We start from the raw sequence: 24625 nt of genomic DNA on the forward strand, positions 1-24625 counted from the left end.
CTCTGAATGTAAATCGGGAAAAAATGGCAACCCCCGACGCTGAGGCTGTACCCGTTTTTTCAAGAATCTTTCATCTAATTTACTGACGGACAAAACTTCTTGTTGTTCTGTGGGCAAGTCAATGCCAAGTCTGGCTACCGCCTGGTCAACAACCTCTAACAGCTCCTCATATCCAGGGGAAAGGGGGGTTTTATGGGCTCATCTATGTCCCCTGTATGAAAACCAGCACTCTCTAATTACTCAGAGCTAGAGCAGTGCATTGGATGGGGCGGGAAAATCCGCCATGCGGGCTTCCGTATCCCTTCCAAAGGCGATGGAACTGGGGGGCTGAGAAAAGGCTGAAGCCATCTCAGCATCCTCATTAACATCCATCTGCGAGCCCCACGAACGGAGACCCCACGCCGCCTCGACAGTGGCGGGTTCCGACCCGTGAGACAATGTTCACAGGGATCCCCCTTAAGAGCTGCCTTAGCATGCTTAGATCCCAAACACTCAACACAGAGTTTGTGTGTATCCCTACCTGTAATAAATAGAGGGCAAGGGGATCACACAGCTTAAAGGTCTTTTGTCTACTCATTTCTAACTAAGTTTAGTCACACGCACGCACACACACACACACACACACACACACATACCTACTTAACCCCCCAATGAGGACGTATGTCTGAACACCCTACCATTGGGTACACCCCTTTTTGAAGGGTCTAGAGCAGGGGTCAGCAACCCAAAATGTTGAAAGAGCCATATTGGACAAAAAAAAACAGCTTTTACTTTAGGATTCGAAAAAACAACAAAATGTGCAACGTGCATATAGGCATCCTGTAATTTCATACATCCCCATGGAAATAAAATGCAGTCCTCTTCAATCCTCAATAATACAATAAAATCCTCTTCTCCAAATGCATATGCTTTTCTTCATGTTCCTATAACTGTCAGGAAGAGCATGCCATGTTTTAAACACAAGTTTCTCGATAGTTGGGAGGCTTTCAATTTCACTCCATTCGTGGCTTTGGGCAAGCTGGGCTTTCTGGCGAGTGACGTCTTCAAGCTCGGCTGTCAGACTTTTGAACTTGGACACCCACAAATCTTTGTCAGCTATATCGGCCATTTCCATTTCAAGGTCAGCTTGAATTACTCCTGGGAATGTGGTCAACAAGGACGGGTCAATCTCCAGGGGAGTGACAGAGAAAGATAGTGTCATTTTTTCCTTTCGGAACTCGCTGAATTTGCTCCCAAATGCAGTTTGCATATCTACGATCGCACCTTGTAAATAATCACTGTTGAGTGTGTGATCGTGATGGGCTTTTTTGAACTCTCTCAGGGAGGGGAAGTGAGAGAGCGTGCCTCGCTGTACATCTCTGGCGAATACAGTCAGCTTGCGCTCGAATGACAAAACAGCTTCCAGCATTTGGAGTGCAGTGTTTCCCCGCCCCTGGAGACTTTTATTCAGCATGTTTAGGTGACTTGTCATATCCACCATAAAGTGCAGTTTTTCCAGCCACTCTGTATCTTCCAGATGTGGGTAGTTCAGGTTTTTGCTTTTCAGGAATGTTTTCACATGTTCTAAACAAGCAACAAAGCGACGCAAAACCTCATCTCTGGACAGCCATCGGACTTTGTTGTGTAGCAGGAGATCGAAATATTCACTGTCAACTTCATCTAGCAATGCACGGAACTGACGGTGGTTTAATGCTTTTGCAATTATCGTGTTCACCATCTCGATGACAAGCTTCATCACCTCCATACACTCCGGTGGGAATGTTTGTGCACACAGTGCTTCTTGGTGCAAGAGACAGTGAAATGCAAGCAGATTTCGATCGCTTTCTGTAATAAAGTCACAAACCCCTTTTGTGATCCCCTCATACTGGGCCCCATCTGTAGCCACTGAAATCAGGTGGTTGGTGTTTATTCCATTGTCATTTAAACACTTCAGCACAGCTTCACATATGTCCTCTCCGCGTGTTTGGCCGTATTAATTCGATCATCTCTTCTTGCAGCCCATCAGAGTTAATATACCTGCATAACAGCGCTGCCTGTTCAATAACGCTCACATCACACGACTCATCACAGGCAATTGAGTATGCTGGAGCTGAATTAATGTCCTTGATTTGCTGATTGGTGATGTTGCCTGCCATTTTAATGGCTCTTTCCTTCACTGTCTTTGCGGAGAGAGGCATATCTTTAATTTTCTGTAATATCTCGGTTTTGTTTTTGAAGTCTGAAAATAGGTGCTCTGATATTTTAAGGCCGCCGCACATAATGGTGCCGCACATATCAGAAGCTTTTTAAAGTGGTAGATCAAACAAAAATGTCCTCTTGTCATTTCAAACCTGTATAACTTTCTTCCACTGAACACAAAAGAAGATTTTTTACAGAATGTGGTTAACTGGCACCGATTGACTTGTGACAATGTAAGTGAATGGTTCAGTTATCAACATTCTAAAATTTCTTCTTCGATGTTCTGCAGAGGAAAGTCATAAACGTTTGAAATGACAAGAGGGTGAGCAAATGATGACAGAATTTTTACTTTTGGGTAAACTGGCACTTTAACGGTGACAGTTGAAGCTAAAGGAACAGTTGCATAATTTAGACTACTCCATCCATGCTCAAACCCAACTACACGATTATAAAAAAAATCCAAAATATTCAATTCATTATTTTATGAAATCCTGGCTTTTTTTAAACTTGCTTGTGTTTCTTCTAAACCACACAGTTCAGGAAGCTTGCCTACAAATTGTAATTCTGTAGATCTATTGGTATAAGCACTAAAACATGATTACCCAAAGCTGTCATTGAATAATAGATTATATTTTAGTTTGTTTTATACCAAACAAATCCACTAATATGCCTACATTTGAAATATAGACAGATGCACAAAGGGTTAATCTATGAAGCTTTTGTATCTGTTGGAAGCCTGAAAAGTACATTAAATACATGTGCATACACAGCCATTGAAAGGAAACATTTTAAATTCTGTTTTAGAAGCAATAAAAACCATAGGGCAGATTTTCGTTATTTTTGTGAACTACCCCTTTAAACTATAAGGACCTACATCCATTGTCCTAATCGAACCACACACTGAAGCTTGTTTGACACCTGAAGCCTGGTTTGATTGACTAGTGGGAGTGCTTGCAACTGCGCTTAACGTGCCACTGGCCTGGTTGGAAGAGTCGGGCTGGAGCGCAGTTTGGTTTGGAAAGGGGACAGTATGAACGCAAATCAGAGTCAATAAATAGAGAGCAGAACAGAAAGCATGGCACTGTTGCCAAAACTTTTCCTAATATTTGGATTGTCAAACATAATGCAACGCTGTGTGAACAATCGGGTTTATGATAATCAAGTATGCCCAGAGTGCTTTAAAAGCATAATTGGCCAGTTACTCTCATTTCGTTCTCTTATGACAATGATATCATAAGCGGATTGGTCTGTGCAGTGTGCACATGAAGTTGAACACACCTTATGACATTTACATTTACATTTATTCATTTGGCAGACGCTTTTATCCAAAGCAAGTAGTTACAAGTAGTTTTTTACAGTGACACATTACTGCAGAGCAATCAGGGGTAAGGTGCCTTGCTCAAGGGCACTTCAGTCATGACCTGCTGGCACTGAGATTTGAACCAGCAACCTTCTGATCACAAGCCCAACGCTCTAACCACTAACCATTGTGCTGAGAGAGATCGCTTTGTTCTCAAAGCAGTCACATAGTAATGGTGAAAACGTGCTCGGTAGCAGATGGTATAGTACAATGTGAGCTCAGGCCAGCAGGGGGAATGGAGACAATTGCATTGGCACGACATTTTTACCGAATGCAGGACTTTCGCAAAGAAAAGCCGTTTAGTTTCGGTTTTAAGTAAGAAACAATGTTCAAACGTCACAAACAGGCAAATTGGTTTAATAATTTGTTAATATAATGTCAATATATGTTTTTAAAAGACATATTTATAATGATTTTTTTTGTAATATTAAACTGTAGCTGTCAAAATTATTTGCAGCATCCGGGTCACAGGGAGTTTTTAGTTTTGAGCTGTTGTTATATGAAAATAACAACACTTGGAATGTCGCGACTGGCCAATCAGAATCAAGCATCAATGATACGTGTAATAAGATATTATAACAACCCTACTACATCAAGCCACCAATTCTATACTCACCACCAATGTTTGCCATGCTACTGAAAATCAAACAAGAATGTGTTTTCAACTTCACTGCAGTGTTCAGATCGAGCCAGAATCTCCTTTGAACTCAGAAGTTCACTTCTGTATTCAAGAATAAAATCACCTCTGAAAAAAGCTTCATTGGTGAAAACGCCACGTCCTAAAGAGAAAAATATATTTATTTCAGAGATTCTTTTAAAGTGAACTATTAATGAAACTATCAAAAAATATTGAATGAAAATATTTATTTAGTAGCCATGCTAAAATGAAAAATAGCTGTCATTCCAAACACACACACAAACATTATTATCGCTATATTTTGTTAAATTTGACTGCATTAGACTATACTGGGCAACCTGTGGACCTCATGTTAAATGTTTATTAAACTGAATGTGAATTATTCAGTGTGAAATGTATCTTACCTTTATATTTATTGATAAATTTGTCTTGGATCCCAGGCTTGTCTGTTTTGCAAGCAATGTGATGCTTTGCGTCCTGAAGTGGTGTCATATGTCTTCTATTTTTCAATGTAGTCAGCATGGTGACGGGATGACTGAAATGAAATATTATAAATACATTAACAGTATAATCAAGCAGATGTCCCTCTAAAACAAGCCACACAGTTGAGTATATAGACAATGGAAGAGAATTTCAAAGCGGAATTGAGTTCTAGATCCAGATGTAGAGGATTTCTATCTTAAGTCTACTATCTTAAGTCTACATAATACCCTCCAAACACTATGCAAATTAAATAAACAAAAATATGTGGATTTTGTGCGTGTATTAAAAATATCACTAAAATCTCTGCAATTTTCACCACTAACTGTTACGAACTGCTCTGAGACTTGAAGGTGAGATCCAATTGCAGCTTTATTAGAGGGCAATCCAAAGGCGTAATCCAAATAACCGGCAAGGGTCATCCTCTATCCTCCATCCTATGAGCCGGAAACCGATCGAGCTCAGCCATATTGAAGGACATCTCGATTCTCTAATTGCACCGGGAGGAGTCGAGGATCGAGGAGGGAGGCAGAACCATGGCAGAACATTCAAACACACATAAATGTGAGTATTAATCATAAAGTTATTGTAAATGTGTGTTCTTGCGACTGTTTATTAATTATTATTATTATAATAATCATTATCATTATTGTTTACATGTACAAGTAGCGTGGCCATACGTCCGGATTTTAAGCCCCCTGTCCGGCGTCCAGCGCAGCCTCAAGCCGGACACTCATTTGTTGCGCTTTCGGAGTTGCGCTGAATCGGCCTTAAACATTGCGCTGTAAAACCTTTATTGGGACGCAGCAGCATAGCATCTGACGGTCAGTCAAATGATTGGCTGAAAGAGGTGTCAAATAAATATCTGATATATAATTTGTTAAAAATGTAAACAAGCCTCCACGACGTCGAGGTGGAGTCCACGTACTGGCTACGTCACATCATAACGTTAACATGCCGAAACGTCCGACATCATTTAATCCGGAAAGGACAAAAGAGCACGAATTCATATCAAAAAGCAGTAGAGATGCTTTCCATGGATTTTGCACACTATGTCGCTGTGAAGTGGACGTTAGTTGTAAAGGGAAAGCCGCCATTGACCGACATGTCAGCACTGAAAAACATAAAGGTAACCGATGAGCTGCTGGTACGTCTTCCCTTAGGTCTTAATTTCGAGAGGCAACATCACCTCAGGATGACAAAATCTCCACTGCAGAGCTTTGTAAAGTCTATCATACAGTCAAGCATCACATACAGGAGTGTCTTGAATAAATAGAAATACTGTGAACAAACACTTTTTTGCCTCTTCTGGTACACATAGGTCTACATCAATGTTGTTGATCAAATTGTCTGGCAATGAATAGAGTAGGCTATTTCAGAATCACTGTCTCATGATACCATAGATATGATAGACAAAATTGTATTGTATTTGCGAGTACACCAGATGCAGTTATTCTTGCCTCACTAAATGCTGCAAAGTGTCCTCCTTTTTGGTGTTATGGAAATGGCCACCCTATGTACAAGACACAATGTATGTGAAATCACAACAACAATAATTCATTAATAATAACTGGTAAATAAATAAGAACAAATATGGTATTTTGTGGAGGTTGAAACAGTTACAATAGAAATTATATCTTATATTCAAGAATCCCGATGTGCAAGCTAAATCCAGCGGTGTACAGTCATCATTAGTTGACGACGCTTTGAAGTGACGCTAAAGAGCGAGGATATATAATTTCACTATCTTCGATTCCTCCGTCCTTGTGTCTTTTCCTTGCTTCCTTCTCTCGCATCCTGAAGAGGTGGAGCTAAGGCACGTGGAAAGGAAGTAAGAAATAAGTAAACAAATAAGAAATGAGACGCACCCAAGGAACCAGTGAAACGCTCAGAAATGCAGTAATAACTAAACAAGTCTTTGCAATGAATGGGTGTGTGGAAGTGGTATATATGTGTGTATGTGAATGATATGCAGGTGTGTGTGTGCAATCAGTGCTGATGAGTCCGGGTAGTGAGTTATGGGAAATGTAGTTTGTGAGTGAGTGAAAAGTCTGATGTGGAGCGCCCTCTGGTGGTTCTCAAGGGGCACTCCAGCTGGTGACCGTTACACTAACTGGATGATAATAATACTGACAGCGCCAGCGCTATGGTGGGGCATTCGAGGGCCATTTTGGTTGTTCATGGCACGTTACTAGGCTTCGTCGTGGTGAATGCTTATTGGTCGCCAAGTAAACTTGTTACACTTGATTTGCAGCGCGCGCAAAATCCATTTAAAGTTGAAGAACAGTTTTTCAAGTTGGAGCACAGACGCACAATGTTACACGAGAGAAAGATCAGGTTAGTGCAGCTTGCATTCGAGAAAGACTTGACACACAAATGCACAAGCGAATGGAAGGACACAGTACTTAGACGGTTCAGTAGCAACACTCGTCGCCTGCAACTCTTCTGAGGGTAACTCGTTTGTTCAATTCACTTATTGAAGCCAGCCCTGGCTTTCATTAGGCCAACTAAACAGGTGAATTGTTGATGAATGTTTGTGGGTTGTAACTGCATTTGTGTTTTATAATTGGCTATCTGTAAAGATATATGGGCTTATGTCATTTCTGCTTGGTGCGTGCATAAACTGCTGGGAGGTGTGTAACCCAGGTAAAAAACAAGTATTAGCATAAAGTAATAGCAGAATATACATTTATTTTTGTCCTTTAATTATTTTGTTTAGAAAATGAGTATTTAAAGTCCTTGAAACCCTGAGAAAAAACGGTGTTTAAATAATTAATATTATTTGTTGAAGCACACTTTGTATTTTATTTTTTCCATTTCCTGTATTTTATTTTATCTTAATTTATTTCTCAAATTCTACAAAATTTGCATTCTACGCAAACCAAAAACTAAAAAATCAGTTAAACCTTAAACCTTGTGTGAGTGGCTCATTATTGCTGTGACATCCTTATTCTCTACGGGCTAATTTTAGTCTTCTGATTTAACTGGTCCATACGCAGACATTTGTGTGATGATGTCCAACTCGTTTTATGAAGAAAAAAAGCCATAAGTTTTCAGAACCCTTGTCAAAAAATCCTATTGGATTCCAATAAGAAATTTGTACTGGATTCTAATTAGAATTTCTATCATATTTTGGAACCATTCCTATTGGATTCCTATAAGAAATTTGTACTGGATTCTAATTAGAATTTATATTATTTTTGGAACCATTCCTATAGGATTACTAAGAATGATCTTACCTCTTTAGGACTTCTTCTATTAAGGCATATAGGGATTCAATATGATATTTGATAAAAAAAAGGTATACACTTTCCTACTGTATCCTACTGTGTGTGTGTGTGTGTGTGTGTGTGTGTGTGTGTGTGTGTGTATGTATATATATATATATATATATATAAAATCTTAAAACAGACATTGCTCTAAAAATATTAAGTTGTTACACATTGCTTTAGCAGTGAAAACATTATGGATTTGATCCTCAAAAAGCACAATAAACCTGAGAACATGTAGGCTAAGAACCCACAACCCTTTGTTTAAGACAGCATACTAGCAAACTTCTCAACATTTCATAACTTTATCTCAGATTGATAAAACAAAAGCGTGCAGACAAATCATGACTTCATTTTTTAATTCGTTTTTATTTAGATATATTCACTAGAGGCAAAAAACAAAACAAAAAAATCAATGCAATATTATATTATTCTCACACACAGTTGCGTCTTTTGGATAATTTGCATTCATCTGCGCATTTCTCAGAGATGGCTTTTTTAATTATGCTCACTTCTGCGTTGAATTTACTTTTGATGTAGCCTGTAAGGTAAAAGAAAAAAAGAGAAAATAAGTTTACAAGCCATAATGATTAATGAATAATAGTACTAGGTGTTCTGTTTACGATCCAACCCATCTACAGCAAAGCTGTGCTTATAACAGTAACTTAGCACTTCAATAGAAACTCACTAGGGTTAAAACTTACAGGCATTATATGTGGAAATGCTTTAATATGAATAATGTAGGGGGGAGCGGGCCACAACTTGTGGGTTTTAATTTCAGCTGGATTAACAAAGTTTGACATAAGCAACATGCATTTCTTATTTTACAAATAAACACTTAACATTTATTTCTACAGTTCCCATAAAATTATAGCAAGAGTGTCAGAAGTGTAATCATTACAACTTTAACTATAATGGACAGAGGGTTAGTTGTGACGATTGCTAGCAAATTCAGTTTGACCACAAATAACTCAATAATATTCCATCTATAAACTAGAGGTGGATATTGTCTATATTAGACAGATATCCGCACATCTGTCATCTCATCTAACCATCCTTCTATCATAGATCAGTACATATGGATATGAGAAAATTACAAAAATCATAATTGTCAATTTCTTCTGATGTTGTTATTTAAATCAATGCAATTTTTTATTGTGTTCATCATATTCACAACTAACCCTGCTATTTAACTTTATTTTGAAATAAAATAGTTAACAGTTGCTAAGAATGGCTGACATGCAAGGGATAATGTACAGGCAACCGGTTGTTGAAGCCCGGACAGTGTGATCATTTGTATCTCACTGAAGGGACTTCTTTCGCGATAACAGCCGGCTGCTTGTACATTATCCTGATATTTACATGGCTACTTGCCACATGAGAAAAAAACTGGGCATAAAATGTGAATTTGAAACATTTTATTAGCTCATTTTTACTGAATGCAGACCTTCCGCGAGGAAAAGCTGTTTAGTTTCGGTTTTAAAGTAAGAAACGACGTTCCAACGTCACGAACAGGCAAATTCGTTAAATCATTCGTAAATATGATATCATAAATGTTATTAAAAGTCATATATAGAATTAATTTTTGTGTAATATTAAACTGTCCCTCTCAAAATGATTTGCAGCATCCGGGTTACAGGGTGTTATTAGTTTTGAGCGGTTGTTTTTTTAAAGAACAACCCTCGGAATGTTGCAACTGGCCAATCAAGAGAAACATACATAATATGCAGAGCGAGGGCCCAGGTCACGAGAACCAGGATTGATAACTACTGATTTATACTGTTAAGGCCTAAAAGTGATTTCTTTAGAAAAATAAGTTACTCACTAATGATGTCAGACACTTTTTCAGGATCCAGTTGAGGTTTAGCATCTTTGTTCTTAAAGGCATTGGAACATTTTCCAGTGTAGCAGTGTGTTGCCAGTATTCTTCTGCCGAACACTGAAATCAGGAGGTCTTTTGTTGCCTTTTTAGCATCTGTCCACTTCACATGACCAAACTGTTCTGCATTGATGGATGTGTTAGGGCCAATTCTCACCTGAAAACATAGAATCCAAATCAGTTAAAATGTGCACCTATTAATATTTGATTGTTATAATGAAACCTACAGTATGAGCAGAGAGTCAGAGTCACCCTAGAGCAAAGTTATTGATGGCACTGTAGAAAGCACTGTTTCATGTCAGCCACAATAAATCATTTAATACATTAATTATGACAACCTCAAACAGAATTGATTTTATTTCTCTTAAGCCAAATTTTGAACAAAATTGTATCATAAGGCTCCAGCTCAGCTGTGTCCCCTTTGGAAGCCTCTCTCTGGGGTGCCTGGAGAAGTGAAAAATTATTCACATATCCCTCAATGTCCCCAGTCTAGTGACCTGCCTGCTCTTACTTAGTCACACATTTTGTGAATATTGTGATATATTTAAATATGCGTGCAGATTAATTTTTGTTGACGATACAGTCCTGTCTTGTTTGGACAAGTTACATTTCTGACAGCTGTCCTCAGATGTCAAGGCAGTCCTTATCGAGCCCTGCTTTGTTAGGAGGAAAAGACAAAACGGTTTGCAACTAGGTGACAGTGTAAAGGATGATGTACTGTTGTCTGCTGGAGTGGTTGATGTGAAATTATGCCATCAAAAACCCATTCATACACAAAGAATTGCTTTTTAAATATCCGTCCATTGTAGTGACGCCTCTGTGTGAAAGGGTTTAAAACTATACCTTTTTGCAGTCACCAATGCTAGTCTCCTTTACATGAAGAGGTTGTAGGCTGGTCCTTGGGGCAGGTGCCACAGGGGAAGACTCTGGAGCACGTAAATTAGAAGCAGGTTCAGGGGGAGGTACCAGTGAACTGGTAACTGGTGCAGTTAATAATGGAGTGCATCCTAGAACAAAATAACTTATTATAACACTAGAAGCAATTGCATTTAATAAATAAATGCAATTAATAACTACACATTTTACCATTTTTTAAAAGTGTTAAAGTTTCTACCAGAACACTTTTGATTTCTTTTAATTCTGCCAATATTTGCTCATTTAATTCACTTTCATTTCCTGATGTTGCAGTCTTTGATGTTGCTGCATCTTTACTTGATTCCTATAATTTTAAAATAGTCATTACTACATTTAATAACATAGTTCATGTTTTTACTGATTACAAATATCACAGCTAAAGGCTTACTTTAAACAAAAAATAAATGTTATCAACATTTACTTACGCAAATATCATTCCAAACAAAAACATGTTAATGTTAATGCAGCTCTATAAAAACACACATTTTACCAAAGGCCTGATGCACAAATCTAGTAAATAATAAACAATGACTTTCCTTTATTTGGAGTAGGAAATTGAGTCATGTGACATGTTTTTGAAATTCTTACTTTGTCTGCCTTATACTGCTCTAGAAAGGATCTGGCTCTTATCGCGTGGGTCTTCTTTGCAGACACTTGCTTTTCAACAGACTAGATTAAAGATTAAAGAGACTGATAGAACAAAATGCATGCTGGGTATTGGAGAGTACAAGACACAACCATGACTCCCAGCATCCATAGCGGTTGACTTGTTCATCTGAAATTTTCCCACCGAAAAATAGCAACAGCCTACCTGAAATTCCTCACTGCTCTCTGAATCAGACAGTATCCTACGATATTTCTTGCGTTGTCCTCGCCCTACTTCTTCATCTTGCTGTGGTCTGTTTCTGGCCTGGCTATCTCTTTCTACACTGTAAAGCTGCTTCATCATGGCAGATCTAGTTCCTGATTTTATTAAATAGTGATAACCACAACATGTATATAATCAATTCATCAAATCATAGCAATGCATACAGACATATTTTAAAAACTTACCAATGTTTAAAACTTTTGCAGGGCTGGATTCTTCATTGTAAGACACATCACATATACCCCCAATTTCACAGCGGCCATTTACAATTTTGTCTATGGGAAGTACATCCCATTGTTACAATGAATACTCGCACACCCAACCGGTTCAGGTAAAAGTTGCCAGAGTTTATTGGTGGCACTCACACAAAGGCTACACACAAGGATGGTCCCCAAATTACCTCAGCAGAGATGAGCGTTCACATACATCCACAGCACAGCAAACCAAATTGAAGAAAAGAGATACAAACAAATCATAAAATAACTTCAAAGGAACACCATAGTGAAACACTCTGCATACGGTTAATAGATGGCTCATCTCTGCCTACAGCACCTTACCGTCCATCCCTGTGGTACTCACACAGTGAGAGGAGTTTGACAGGAAACAAAAGAACAAACAAACAAACAAACAAAGAAATAACTAGTCCGCCTGGGCCACCATACTAGGCCGAAATACCCTGCTTTACTGGCGGACTAGAGGAAACATCATCATACATCAAAACTGAAAAACAACCCCAAAAATAAAGGAATAACAAGAGCAACGATTAGGCCACACTGAGTCCAAATAGCTGTTGCCACACTGCAAAGGAAAAACAAACCACTTTATTATATTAAAACCTTGTTCCACATTCCCTAATCATACAACCCTCCATACCCGTATAACTAGTCCAATGAGCCCCGCCCATGTGCGCCCTCGCACACGGTCTCGCACAAACACTTCCACGATTCCGGCATGCACATCCACCTACTTCCGACGTCACCAAACTACAATATACAACACGTTAAAACTTTATCCTATTAAAACCACCATCCTATACACCACCATAATCAGACGGGTTACCTTTTCGAAGTTCCACTTGAGTGTTGCACAAGACCCGTCTACCACGCAACAACATCCACCTGAGAGTCGGTGTGTCACCCGCTATTCTTGCCGGCCAGCAACAGACACACTCACAACTCCTTCCTACCGGCTGCCTTTATCCCTCCAGCCACGCCCCTTCTCTTGGTTAACGCCTTCGGTCGTACCCGCTACATTCCACCCCCTCGAATTGCATCGGCGACCCGACGATGAAAAAAACATTTTTTCTAATCATCTACCTCCTCCGTTCCCCCAGCTGATCTTAGCAACCGATAGGGGTTTGAATGTCTACCAGCAGTACTTCTAACAGATCTGCGAGGACCCTTGCCTATTTGCGGGGCGTCTTCTATCCCTTCAAACACCCTTTCCTCTCCAAGATCGCTTACCGGTGAGTCTGGAGATCCATTCTCTTCCCCTGAATCATCCTGGGACATCGCCACCGGGTGAAACTCTACCTCACAATCAGCCATATGAACCTCACTTTCCTCCTGGGCCTCTCCTTCGGCCCCAGAACGGTCTCCTATCCCCACCACTGCAGCGGGTACACCCCTGAGTTCCGCTCTGTGTACCTGTCGTATTGGACCCTCTTGGCCCACAGGGATAATAGTGTAAGGGGCACCCCCTTCCCTAGGCTGCCGCACCACTTTATACAGAGTGGCATCCCACCGGTCCTGAATCTTATTACGGCCCTTAATGGCATGATTACGGGTATACACAAACTCCCCCTCTCCTATACCAGTGTCATTTACCTTGGGCTCGTAATTCCGATCTCGTAACTGCCTCCTTGCTTGCAACCGTTCCCTTACATGCCTATAGGCCTTCCCCAATACCTCCTGATGTTCCCTCACCCAATCTTCCACCCCACCGTCTCCCTCTGCAGTCTCCTCTCCAAACAGAAAATCCACCGGTAGACGGGGCTCCCTACCGAACATCAGAAAATAAGGCGTCCTACCCGTTGACTGATGGACTGTGGTGTTATAGGCATAGACTAATTGCGCTAGGTACCGTGGCCAGCGTCTCTTCTGATCGGGGGGTAAAGTGCGTAGTAAGTCGTGCAAGGTACGGTTAAACCGCTCACATTGCCCGTTACCTTGTGGGTGGTACGGTGTTGTACGACTCTTCTGAATATTATAGATTTTACACAGCTGCCGTATTAAGCTACTCTCAAAATTTCTGCCTTGATCGGAATGAATCCTACTAGGGGGGCCAAACAAATTAAACCAGTGCTTCACTAACACATCTGCCACTGTGCTAGCCCGTTGGTCTTTGGTAGGGATGGCTTGGGTATACTTTGAGAAAACGTCTGTTAGCACCAGTACATTCTCTCGGCCGTCAGATGCTGGTTCCAACACTGTAAAATCTATTGCTACAACCTCATGGGGCCGATTCGCCTGGATGCTTCCCAAAAAGGGCCTAACCTTAGGCTGCACGGCTTTAGCCAAGATACACCTACCACACTCTTGACACCACTTCTCCACATCCCTCGTCATACCTGGCCAATAGCAGCGTCCCCTCACTAGCTGCAGAGTTCTCTCCACACCTTGATGCCCATGCTTGTCATGGAGGCTAGACAATGTTTCTTCCTGTAAACACTTTGGCAAAACTAACTGATAACCCTCCTTTCCTCCATCCGGAGTGTGCAGGCAACGATACATCACTGTATCCTTCTCCCTCAGGCGCTCCCACTGCCTGAGAAGTTCCTTTGTCCCTACCCCAAACACTGATCGCTCCTTTGGACCGGGGAACCGCCCCTCCCTCAAATACGGGATCAATGGCCCAATCACCAGATCTCGTTCCTGTAGCCTAGCCAACTCGACTTCGGAGCACCCTGGGAAAGTAGAAACTTCTGCCTGAACACCAAAGCATAGCGCATCTACTATATCCCCTGACGTCTCAGGCAGCTGTGGTTCACTATACTGACGAGACAATGCATCCGCATTACCATTTCGGGTCCCTGGGCGGTACTTCAGAGTCAAATCAAATGCGGCTAGCTGGGCAGCCCATCTTTGTTCTACTGCTCCCAATTTAGCTGTATTCAAGTAACTCAAAGGGTTATTATCCGTGTACACAACACAGGGTGACCCTAGCAGATATTCCCTAAATTTCTCAGAGACTGCCCACTTAAGGGCCAGGAACTCTAACTTCATTGAACTATAGTTCTGCATGTTTCTCTCTGATGGCCTAAGGCCCCTACTCGCAAACGCCACTGGTCGTCGCTGCCCATCATGTTCCTGCGATAATACTGCCCCTAACCCCGAGTGACTGGCATCCACCTCTAACACGAATGGCTTCTGGAAATCTGCGTAGGCTAAAACCGGAGCGGAAATCAAAGCTTGTTTCAGCTGATCAAAAGATGTATCACACGCTGTACTCCAACATGAGGCAATAGGCTTTCTCTGGGTTTTACCCCGCTTCCTTGCCACACTTAACTGCGCTACTACTTGATGTAACGGTGCTGCCATCTTTGCAAACCCTGCAATAAATCTGCGGTAGTAACTGGCAAAACCAAGAAAAGAACGTAGCTCTGCCAAGTCACTAGGAGTTTTCCATTCCCTCACCACTGCAACCTTATCAGGGTCTGTCGCCACCCCCTCCGTCGAGACGACATGGCCAAGGTACTTCACCTGTGTCTGAAAAAAATTACACTTAGACAATTTTGCCTTCAAGCCCTGTCTCTGCAACCTACAAAACACTTCTTCCAGCCTCCCCAAGTGCTGGTGCACCGAAGATGAAAACACAATTAGATCATCCAGGTATAACAACACTGATTGGTACCGACAGTCTCCAAACATACGCTCCATAAGGCGCTGGAAAGTACCAGGCGCATTACATAGCCCAAATGGCATTCTATTAAATTCAAATAGTCCAAACGGGGTGCAGAAAGCAGTCTTAGCCCGGTCTTTCTCTGCCACCTCCACCTGACTATAACCACTGGCTAAGTCCAGCGTAGAGAACCATAGAAGACGCCCCGCAAATAGGCAAGGGTCCTCGCAGAGAAAATGTTACAATGAATACTCGCACACCCAACCGGTTCAGGTAAAAGTTGCCAGAGTTTATTGGTGGCACTCACACAAAGGCTACACACAAGGATGGTCCCCAAATTACCTCAGCAGAGATGAGCGTTCACATACATCCACAGCACAGCAAACCAAATTGAAGAAAAGAGATACAAACAAATCATAAAATAACTTCAAAGGAACACCATAGTGAAACACTCTGCATACGGTTAATAGATGGCTCATCTCTGCCTACAGCACCTTACCGTCCATCCCTGTGGTACTCACACAGTGAGAGGAGTTTGACAGGAAACAAAAGAACAAACAAACAAACAAACAGAGAAATAACTAGTCCGCCTGGGCCACCATACTAGGCCGAAATACCCTGCTTTACTGGCGGACTAGAGGAAACATCATCATACATCAAAACTGAAAAACAACCCCAAAAATAAAGGAATAACAAGAGCAACGATTAGGCCACACTGAGTCCAAATAGCTGTTGCCACACTGCAAAGGAAAAACAAACCACTTTATTATATTAAAACCTTGTTCCACATTCCCTAATCATACAACCCTCCATACCCGTATAACTAGTCCAATGAGCCCCGCCCATGTGCGCCCTCGCACACGGTCTCGCACAAACACTTCCACGATTCCGGCATGCACATCCACCTACTTCCGACGTCACCAAACTACAATATACAACACGTTAAAACTTTATCCTATTAAAACCACCATCCTATACACCACCATAATCAGACGGGTTACCTTTTCGAAGTTCCACTTGAGTGTTGCACAAGACCCGTCTACCACGCAACAACATCCACCTGAGAGTCGGTGTGTCACCCGCTATTCTTGCCGGCCAGCAACAGACACACTCACAACTCCTTCCTACCGGCTGCCTTTATCCCTCCAGCCACGCCCCTTCTCTTGGTTAACGCCTTCGGTCGTACCCGCTACATTCCACCCCCTCGAATTGCATTGGCGACCCGACGATGAAAAAAACATTTTTTCTAATCATCTACCTCCTCCGTTCCCCCAGCTGATCTTAGCAACCGATAGGGGTTTGAATGTCTACCAGCAGTACTTCTAACAGATCTGCGAGGACCCTTGCCTATTTGCGGGGCGTCTTCTATCCCTTCAAACACCCTTTCCTCTCCAAGATCGCTTACCGGTGAGTCTGGAGATCCATTCTCTTCCCCTGAATCATCCTGGGACATCGCCACCGGGTGAAACTCTACCTCACAATCAGCCATATGAACCTCACTTTCCTCCTGGGCCTCTCCTTCGGCCCCAGAACGGTCTCCTATCCCCACCACTGCAGCGGGTACACCCCTGAGTTCCGCTCTGTGTACCTGTCGTATTGGACCCTCTTGGCCCACAGGGATAATAGTGTAAGGGGCACCCCCTTCCCTAGGCTGCCGCACCACTTTATACAGAGTGGCATCCCACCGGTCCTGAATCTTATTACGGCCCTTAATGGCATGATTACGGGTATACACAAACTCCCCCTCTCCTATACCAGTGTCATTTACCTTGGGCTCGTAATTCCGATCTCGTAACTGCCTCCTTGCTTGCAACCGTTCCCTTACATGCCTATAGGCCTTCCCCAATACCTCCTGATGTTCCCTCACCCAATCTTCCACCCCACCGTCTCCCTCTGCAGTCTCCTCTCCAAACAGAAAATCCACCGGTAGACGGGGCTCCCTACCGAACATCAGAAAATAAGGCGTCCTACCCGTTGACTGATGGACTGTGGTGTTATAGGCATAGACTAATTGCGCTAGGTACCGTGGCCAGCGTCTCTTCTGATCGGGGGGTAAAGTGCGTAGTAAGTCGTGCAAGGTACGGTTAAACCGCTCACATTGCCCGTTACCTTGTGGGTGGTACGGTGTTGTACGACTCTTCTGAATATTATAGATTTTACACAGCTGCCGTATTAAGCTACTCTCAAAATTTCTGCCTTGATCGGAATGAATCCTACTAGGGGGGCCAAACAAATTAAACCAGTGCTTCACTAACACATCTGCCACTGTGCTAGCCCGTTGGTCTTTGGTAGGGATGGCTTGGGTATACTTTGAGAAAACGTCTGTTAGCACCAGTACATTCTCTCGGCCGTCAGATGCTGGTTCCAACACTGTAAAATCTATTGCTACAACCTCATGGGGCCGATTCGCCTGGATGCTTCCCAAAAAGGGCCTAACCTTAGGCTGCACAGCTTTAGCCAAGATACACCTACCACACTCTTGACACCACTTCTCCACATCCCTCGTCATACCTGGCCAATAGCAGCGTCCCCTCACTAGCTGCAGAGTTCTCTCCACACCTTGATGCCCATGCTTGTCATGGAGGCTAGACAATGTTTCTTCCTGTAAACACTTTGGCAAAACTAACTGATAACCCTCCTTTCCTCCATCCGGAGTGTGCAGGCAACGATACATCACTGTATCCTTCTCCCTCAGGCGCTCCCACTGCCTGAGAAGTTCCTTTGTCCCTACCCCAAACACTGATCGCTCCTTTGGACCGGGGAACCGCCCCTCCCTCAAATACGGGATCAATGGCCCAATCACCAGATCTCGTTCCTGTAGCCTAGCCAACTCGACTTCGGAGCACCCTGGGAAAGTAGAAACTTCTGCCTGAACACCAAAGCATAGCGCATCTACTATATCCCCTGACGTCTCAGGCAGCTGTGGTTCACTATACTGACGAGACAATGCATCCGCATTACCATTTCGGGTCCCTGGGCGGTACTTCAGAGTCAAATCAAATGCGGCTAGCTGGGCAGCCCATCTTTGTTCTACTGCTCCCAATTTAGCTGTATTCAAGTAACTCAAAGGGTTATTATCCGTGTACACAACACAGGGTGACCCTAGCAGATATTCCCTAAATTTCTCAGAGACTGCCCACTTAAGGGCCAGGAACTCTAACTTCATTGAACTATAGTTCTGCATGTTTCTCTCTGATGGCCTAAGGCCCCTACTCGCAAACGCCACTGGTCGTCGCTGCCCATCATGTTCCTGCGATAATACTGCCCCTAACCCCGAGTGACTGGCATCCACCTCTAACACGAATGGCTTCTGGAAATCTGCGTAGGCTAAAACCGGAGCGGAAATCAAAGCTTGTTTCAGCTGATCAAAAGATGTATCACACGCTGTACTCCAACATGAGGCAATAGGCTTCCTCTGGGTTTTACCCCGCTTCCTTGCCACACTTAACTGCGCTACTACTTGATGTAACGGTGCTGCCATCTTTGCAAACCCTGCAATAAATCTGCGGTAGTAACTGGCAAAACCAAGAAAAGAACGTAGCTCTGCCAAGTCACTAGGAGTTTTCCATTCCCTCACCGCTGCAACCTTATCAGGGTCTGTCGCCACCCCCTCCGTCGAGACGACATGGCCAAGGTACTTCACCTGTGTCTGAAAAAAATTACACTTAGACAATTTTGCCTTCAAGCCCTGTCTCTGCAACCTACAAAACACTTCTTCCAGCCTCCCCAAGTGCTGGTGCACCGAAGATGAAAACACAATTAGATCATCCAGGTATAACAACACTGATTGGTACCGACAGTCTCCAAACATACGCTCCATAAGGCGCTGGAAAGTACCAGGCGCATTACATAGCCCAAATGGCATTCTATTAAATTCAAATAGTCCAAACGGGGTGCAGAAAGCAGTCTTAGCCCGGTCTTTCTCTGCCACCTCCACCTGACTATAACCACTGGCTAAGTCCAGCGTAGAGAACCATAGAAGACGCCCCGCAAATAGGCAAGGGTCCTCGCAGAGAAAATGTTACAATGAATACTCGCACACCCAACCGGTTCAGGTAAAAGTTGCCAGAGTTTATTGGTGGCACTCACACAAAGGCTACACACAAGGATGGTCCCCAAATTACCTCAGCAGAGATGAGCGTTCACATACATCCACAGCACAGCAAACCAAATTGAAGAAAAGAGATACAAACAAATCATAAAATAACTTCAAAGGAACACCATAGTGAAACACTCTGCATACGGTTAATAGATGGCTCATCTCTGCCTACAGCACCTTACCGTCCATCCCTGTGGTACTCACACAGTGAGAGGAGTTTGACAGGAAACAAAAGAACAAACAAACAAACAAACAGAGAAATAACTAGTCCGCCTGGGCCACCATACTAGGCCGAAATACCCTGCTTTACTGGCGGACTAGAGGAAACATCATCATACATCAAAACTGAAAAACAACCCCAAAAATAAAGGAATAACAAGAGCAACGATTAGGCCACACTGAGTCCAAATAGCTGTTGCCACACTGCAAAGGAAAAACAAACCACTTTATTATATTAAAACCTTGTTCCACATTCCCTAATCATACAACCCTCCATACCCGTATAACTAGTCCAATGAGCCCCGCCCATGTGCGCCCTCGCACACGGTCTCGCACAAACACTTCCACGATTCCGGCATGCACATCCACCTACTTCCGACGTCACCAAACTACAATATACAACACGTTAAAACTTTATCCTATTAAAACCACCATCCTATACACCACCATAATCAGACGGGTTACCTTTTCGAAGTTCCACTTGAGTGTTGCACAAGACCCGTCTACCACGCAACAACATCCACCTGAGAGTCGGTGTGTCACCCGCTATTCTTGCCGGCCAGCAACAGACACACTCACAACTCCTTCCTACCGGCTGCCTTTATCCCTCCAGCCACGCCCCTTCTCTTGGTTAACGCCTTCGGTCGTACCCGCTACATTCCACCCCCTCGAATTGCATTGGCGACCCGACGATGAAAAAAACATTTTTTCTAATCATCTACCTCCTCCGTTCCCCCAGCTGATCTTAGCAACCGATAGGGGTTTGAATGTCTACCAGCAGTACTTCTAACAGATCTGCGAGGACCCTTGCCTATTTGCGGGGCGTCTTCTATCCCTTCAAACACCCTTTCCTCTCCAAGATCGCTTACCGGTGAGTCTGGAGATCCATTCTCTTCCCCTGAATCATCCTGGGACATCGCCACCGGGTGAAACTCTACCTCACAATCAGCCATATGAACCTCACTTTCCTCCTGGGCCTCTCCTTCGGCCCCAGAACGGTCTCCTATCCCCACCACTGCAGCGGGTACACCCCTGAGTTCCGCTCTGTGTACCTGTCGTATTGGACCCTCTTGGCCCACAGGGATAATAGTGTAAGGGGCACCCCCTTCCCTAGGCTGCCGCACCACTTTATACAGAGTGGCATCCCACCGGTCCTGAATCTTATTACGGCCCTTAATGGCATGATTACGGGTATACACAAACTCCCCCTCTCCTATACCAGTGTCATTTACCTTGGGCTCGTAATTCCGATCTCGTAACTGCCTCCTTGCTTGCAACCGTTCCCTTACATGCCTATAGGCCTTCCCCAATACCTCCTGATGTTCCCTCACCCAATCTTCCACCCCACCGTCTCCCTCTGCAGTCTCCTCTCCAAACAGAAAATCCACCGGTAGACGGGGCTCCCTACCGAACATCAGAAAATAAGGCGTCCTACCCGTTGACTGATGGACTGTGGTGTTATAGGCATAGACTAATTGCGCTAGGTACCGTGGCCAGCGTCTCTTCTGATCGGGGGGTAAAGTGCGTAGTAAGTCGTGCAAGGTACGGTTAAACCGCTCACATTGCCCGTTACCTTGTGGGTGGTACGGTGTTGTACGACTCTTCTGAATATTATAGATTTTACACAGCTGCCGTATTAAGCTACTCTCAAAATTTCTGCCTTGATCGGAATGAATCCTACTAGGGGGGCCAAACAAATTAAACCAGTGCTTCACTAACACATCTGCCACTGTGCTAGCCCGTTGGTCTTTGGTAGGGATGGCTTGGGTATACTTTGAGAAAACGTCTGTTAGCACCAGTACATTCTCTCGGCCGTCAGATGCTGGTTCCAACACTGTAAAATCTATTGCTACAACCTCATGGGGCCGATTCGCCTGGATGCTTCCCAAAAAGGGCCTAACCTTAGGCTGCACGGCTTTAGCCAAGATACACCTACCACACTCTTGACACCACTTCTCCACATCCCTCGTCATACCTGGCCAATAGCAGCGTCCCCTCACTAGCTGCAGAGTTCTCTCCACACCTTGATGCCCATGCTTGTCATGGAGGCTAGACAATGTTTCTTCCTGTAAACACTTTGGCAAAACTAACTGATAACCCTCCTTTCCTCCATCCGGAGTGTGCAGGCAACGATACATCACTGTATCCTTCTCCCTCAGGCGCTCCCACTGCCTGAGAAGTTCCTTTGTCCCTACCCCAAACACTGATCGCTCCTTTGGACCGGGGAACCGCCCCTCCCTCAAATACGGGATCAATGGCCCAATCACCAGATCTCGTTCCTGTAGCCTAGCCAACTCGACTTCGGAGCACCCTGGGAAAGTAGAAACTTCTGCCTGAACACCAAAGCATAGCGCATCTACTATATCCCCTGACGTCTCAGGCAGCTGTGGTTCACTATACTGACGAGACAATGCATCCGCATTACCATTTCGGGTCCCTGGGCGGTACTTCAGAGTCAAATCAAATGCGGCTAGCTGGGCAGCCCATCTTTGTTCTACTGCTCCCAATTTAGCTGTATTCAAGTAACTCAAAGGGTTATTATCCGTGTACACAACACAGGGTGACCCTAGCAGATATTCCCTAAATTTCTCAGAGACTGCCCACTTAAGGGCCAGGAACTCTAACTTCATTGAACTATAGTTCTGCATGTTTCTCTCTGATGGCCTAAGGCCCCTACTCGCAAACGCCACTGGTCGTCGCTGCCCATCATGTTCCTGCGATAATACTGCCCCTAACCCCGAGTGACTGGCATCCACCTCTAACACGAATGGCTTCTGGAAATCTGCGTAGGCTAAAACCGGAGCGGAAATCAAAGCTTGTTTCAGCTGATCAAAAGATGTATCACACGCTGTACTCCAACATGAGGCAATAGGCTTCCTCTGGGTTTTACCCCGCTTCCTTGCCACACTTAACTGCGCTACTACTTGATGTAACGGTGCTGCCATCTTTGCAAACCCTGCAATAAATCTGCGGTAGTAACTGGCAAAACCAAGAAAAGAACGTAGCTCTGCCAAGTCACTAGGAGTTTTCCATTCCCTCACCGCTGCAACCTTATCAGGGTCTGTCGCCACCCCCTCCGTCGAGACGACATGGCCAAGGTACTTCACCTGTGTCTGAAAAAAATTACACTTAGACAATTTTGCCTTCAAGCCCTGTCTCTGCAACCTACAAAACACTTCTTCCAGCCTCCCCAAGTGCTGGTGCACCGAAGATGAAAACACAATTAGATCATCCAGGTATAACAACACTGATTGGTACCGACAGTCTCCAAACATACGCTCCATAAGGCGCTGGAAAGTACCAGGCGCATTACATAGCCCAAATGGCATTCTATTAAATTCAAATAGTCCAAACGGGGTGCAGAAAGCAGTCTTAGCCCGGTCTTTCTCTGCCACCTCCACCTGACTATAACCACTGGCTAAGTCCAGCGTAGAGAACCATAGAAGACGCCCCGCAAATAGGCAAGGGTCCTCGCAGAGAAAATGTTACAATGAATACTCGCACACCCAACCGGTTCAGGTAAAAGTTGCCAGAGTTTATTGGTGGCACTCACACAAAGGCTACACACAAGGATGGTCCCCAAATTACCTCAGCAGAGATGAGCGTTCACATACATCCACAGCACAGCAAACCAAATTGAAGAAAAGAGATACAAACAAATCATAAAATAACTTCAAAGGAACACCATAGTGAAACACTCTGCATACGGTTAATAGATGGCTCATCTCTGCCTACAGCACCTTACCGTCCATCCCTGTGGTACTCACACAGTGAGAGGAGTTTGACAGGAAACAAAAGAACAAACAAACAAACAAACAGAGAAATAACTAGTCCGCCTGGGCCACCATACTAGGCCGAAATACCCTGCTTTACTGGCGGACTAGAGGAAACATCATCATACATCAAAACTGAAAAACAACCCCAAAAATAAAGGAATAACAAGAGCAACGATTAGGCCACACTGAGTCCAAATAGCTGTTGCCACACTGCAAAGGAAAAACAAACCACTTTATTATATTAAAACCTTGTTCCACATTCCCTAATCATACAACCCTCCATACCCGTATAACTAGTCCAATGAGCCCCGCCCATGTGCGCCCTCGCACACGGTCTCGCACAAACACTTCCACGATTCCGGCATGCACATCCACCTACTTCCGACGTCACCAAACTACAATATACAACACGTTAAAACTTTATCCTATTAAAACCACCATCCTATACACCACCATAATCAGACGGGTTACCTTTTCGAAGTTCCACTTGAGTGTTGCACAAGACCCGTCTACCACGCAACAACATCCACCTGAGAGTCGGTGTGTCACCCGCTATTCTTGCCGGCCAGCAACAGACACACTCACAACTCCTTCCTACCGGCTGCCTTTATCCCTCCAGCCACGCCCCTTCTCTTGGTTAACGCCTTCGGTCGTACCCGCTACATTCCACCCCCTCGAATTGCATTGGCGACCCGACGATGAAAAAAACATTTTTTCTAATCATCTACCTCCTCCGTTCCCCCAGCTGATCTTAGCAACCGATAGGGGTTTGAATGTCTACCAGCAGTACTTCTAACAGATCTGCGAGGACCCTTGCCTATTTGCGGGGCGTCTTCTATCCCTTCAAACACCCTTTCCTCTCCAAGATCGCTTACCGGTGAGTCTGGAGATCCATTCTCTTCCCCTGAATCATCCTGGGACATCGCCACCGGGTGAAACTCTACCTCACAATCAGCCATATGAACCTCACTTTCCTCCTGGGCCTCTCCTTCGGCCCCAGAACGGTCTCCTATCCCCACCACTGCAGCGGGTACACCCCTGAGTTCCGCTCTGTGTACCTGTCGTATTGGACCCTCTTGGCCCACAGGGATAATAGTGTAAGGGG

At 43.9% G+C, this 24625-nt stretch overlaps 4 long non-coding RNA genes across 4 annotated transcripts; all 4 read right to left on the bottom strand.

Moving 5' to 3' along the window:
- Positions 1-11912: 11912 nt before the first annotated feature.
- LOC306896894 lies at positions 11913-12736 on the bottom strand. Its single transcript, XR_013786966.1, has 3 exons — positions 12646-12736; positions 12460-12569; positions 11913-12384 (listed from the first exon to the last, which is right to left on the bottom strand). It is a non-coding gene; the product is annotated as an uncharacterized lncRNA (long non-coding RNA).
- A 3280-nt stretch (positions 12737-16016) lies between these two features.
- LOC306896041 lies at positions 16017-16518 on the bottom strand. The gene is made up of 3 exons (XR_013786864.1): positions 16428-16518; positions 16242-16351; positions 16017-16166 (listed from the first exon to the last, which is right to left on the bottom strand). It is a non-coding gene; the product is annotated as an uncharacterized lncRNA (long non-coding RNA).
- Positions 16519-19798: 3280 nt separating this feature from the next.
- LOC306896018 lies at positions 19799-20300 on the bottom strand. Its single transcript, XR_013786863.1, has 3 exons — positions 20210-20300; positions 20024-20133; positions 19799-19948 (listed from the first exon to the last, which is right to left on the bottom strand). It is a non-coding gene; the product is annotated as an uncharacterized lncRNA (long non-coding RNA).
- A 3280-nt stretch (positions 20301-23580) lies between these two features.
- On the bottom strand, positions 23581-24082 carry LOC306895973. The gene is made up of 3 exons (XR_013786855.1): positions 23992-24082; positions 23806-23915; positions 23581-23730 (listed from the first exon to the last, which is right to left on the bottom strand). It is a non-coding gene; the product is annotated as an uncharacterized lncRNA (long non-coding RNA).
- Between the last annotated feature and the right edge of the window lie 543 nt (positions 24083-24625).

The sequence above is a fragment of the Barbatula barbatula genome, assembly GCF_947034865.1.
Source record: "Barbatula barbatula genome assembly, chromosome: 7".
NCBI lineage: Eukaryota > Metazoa > Chordata > Actinopteri > Cypriniformes > Nemacheilidae > Barbatula > Barbatula barbatula.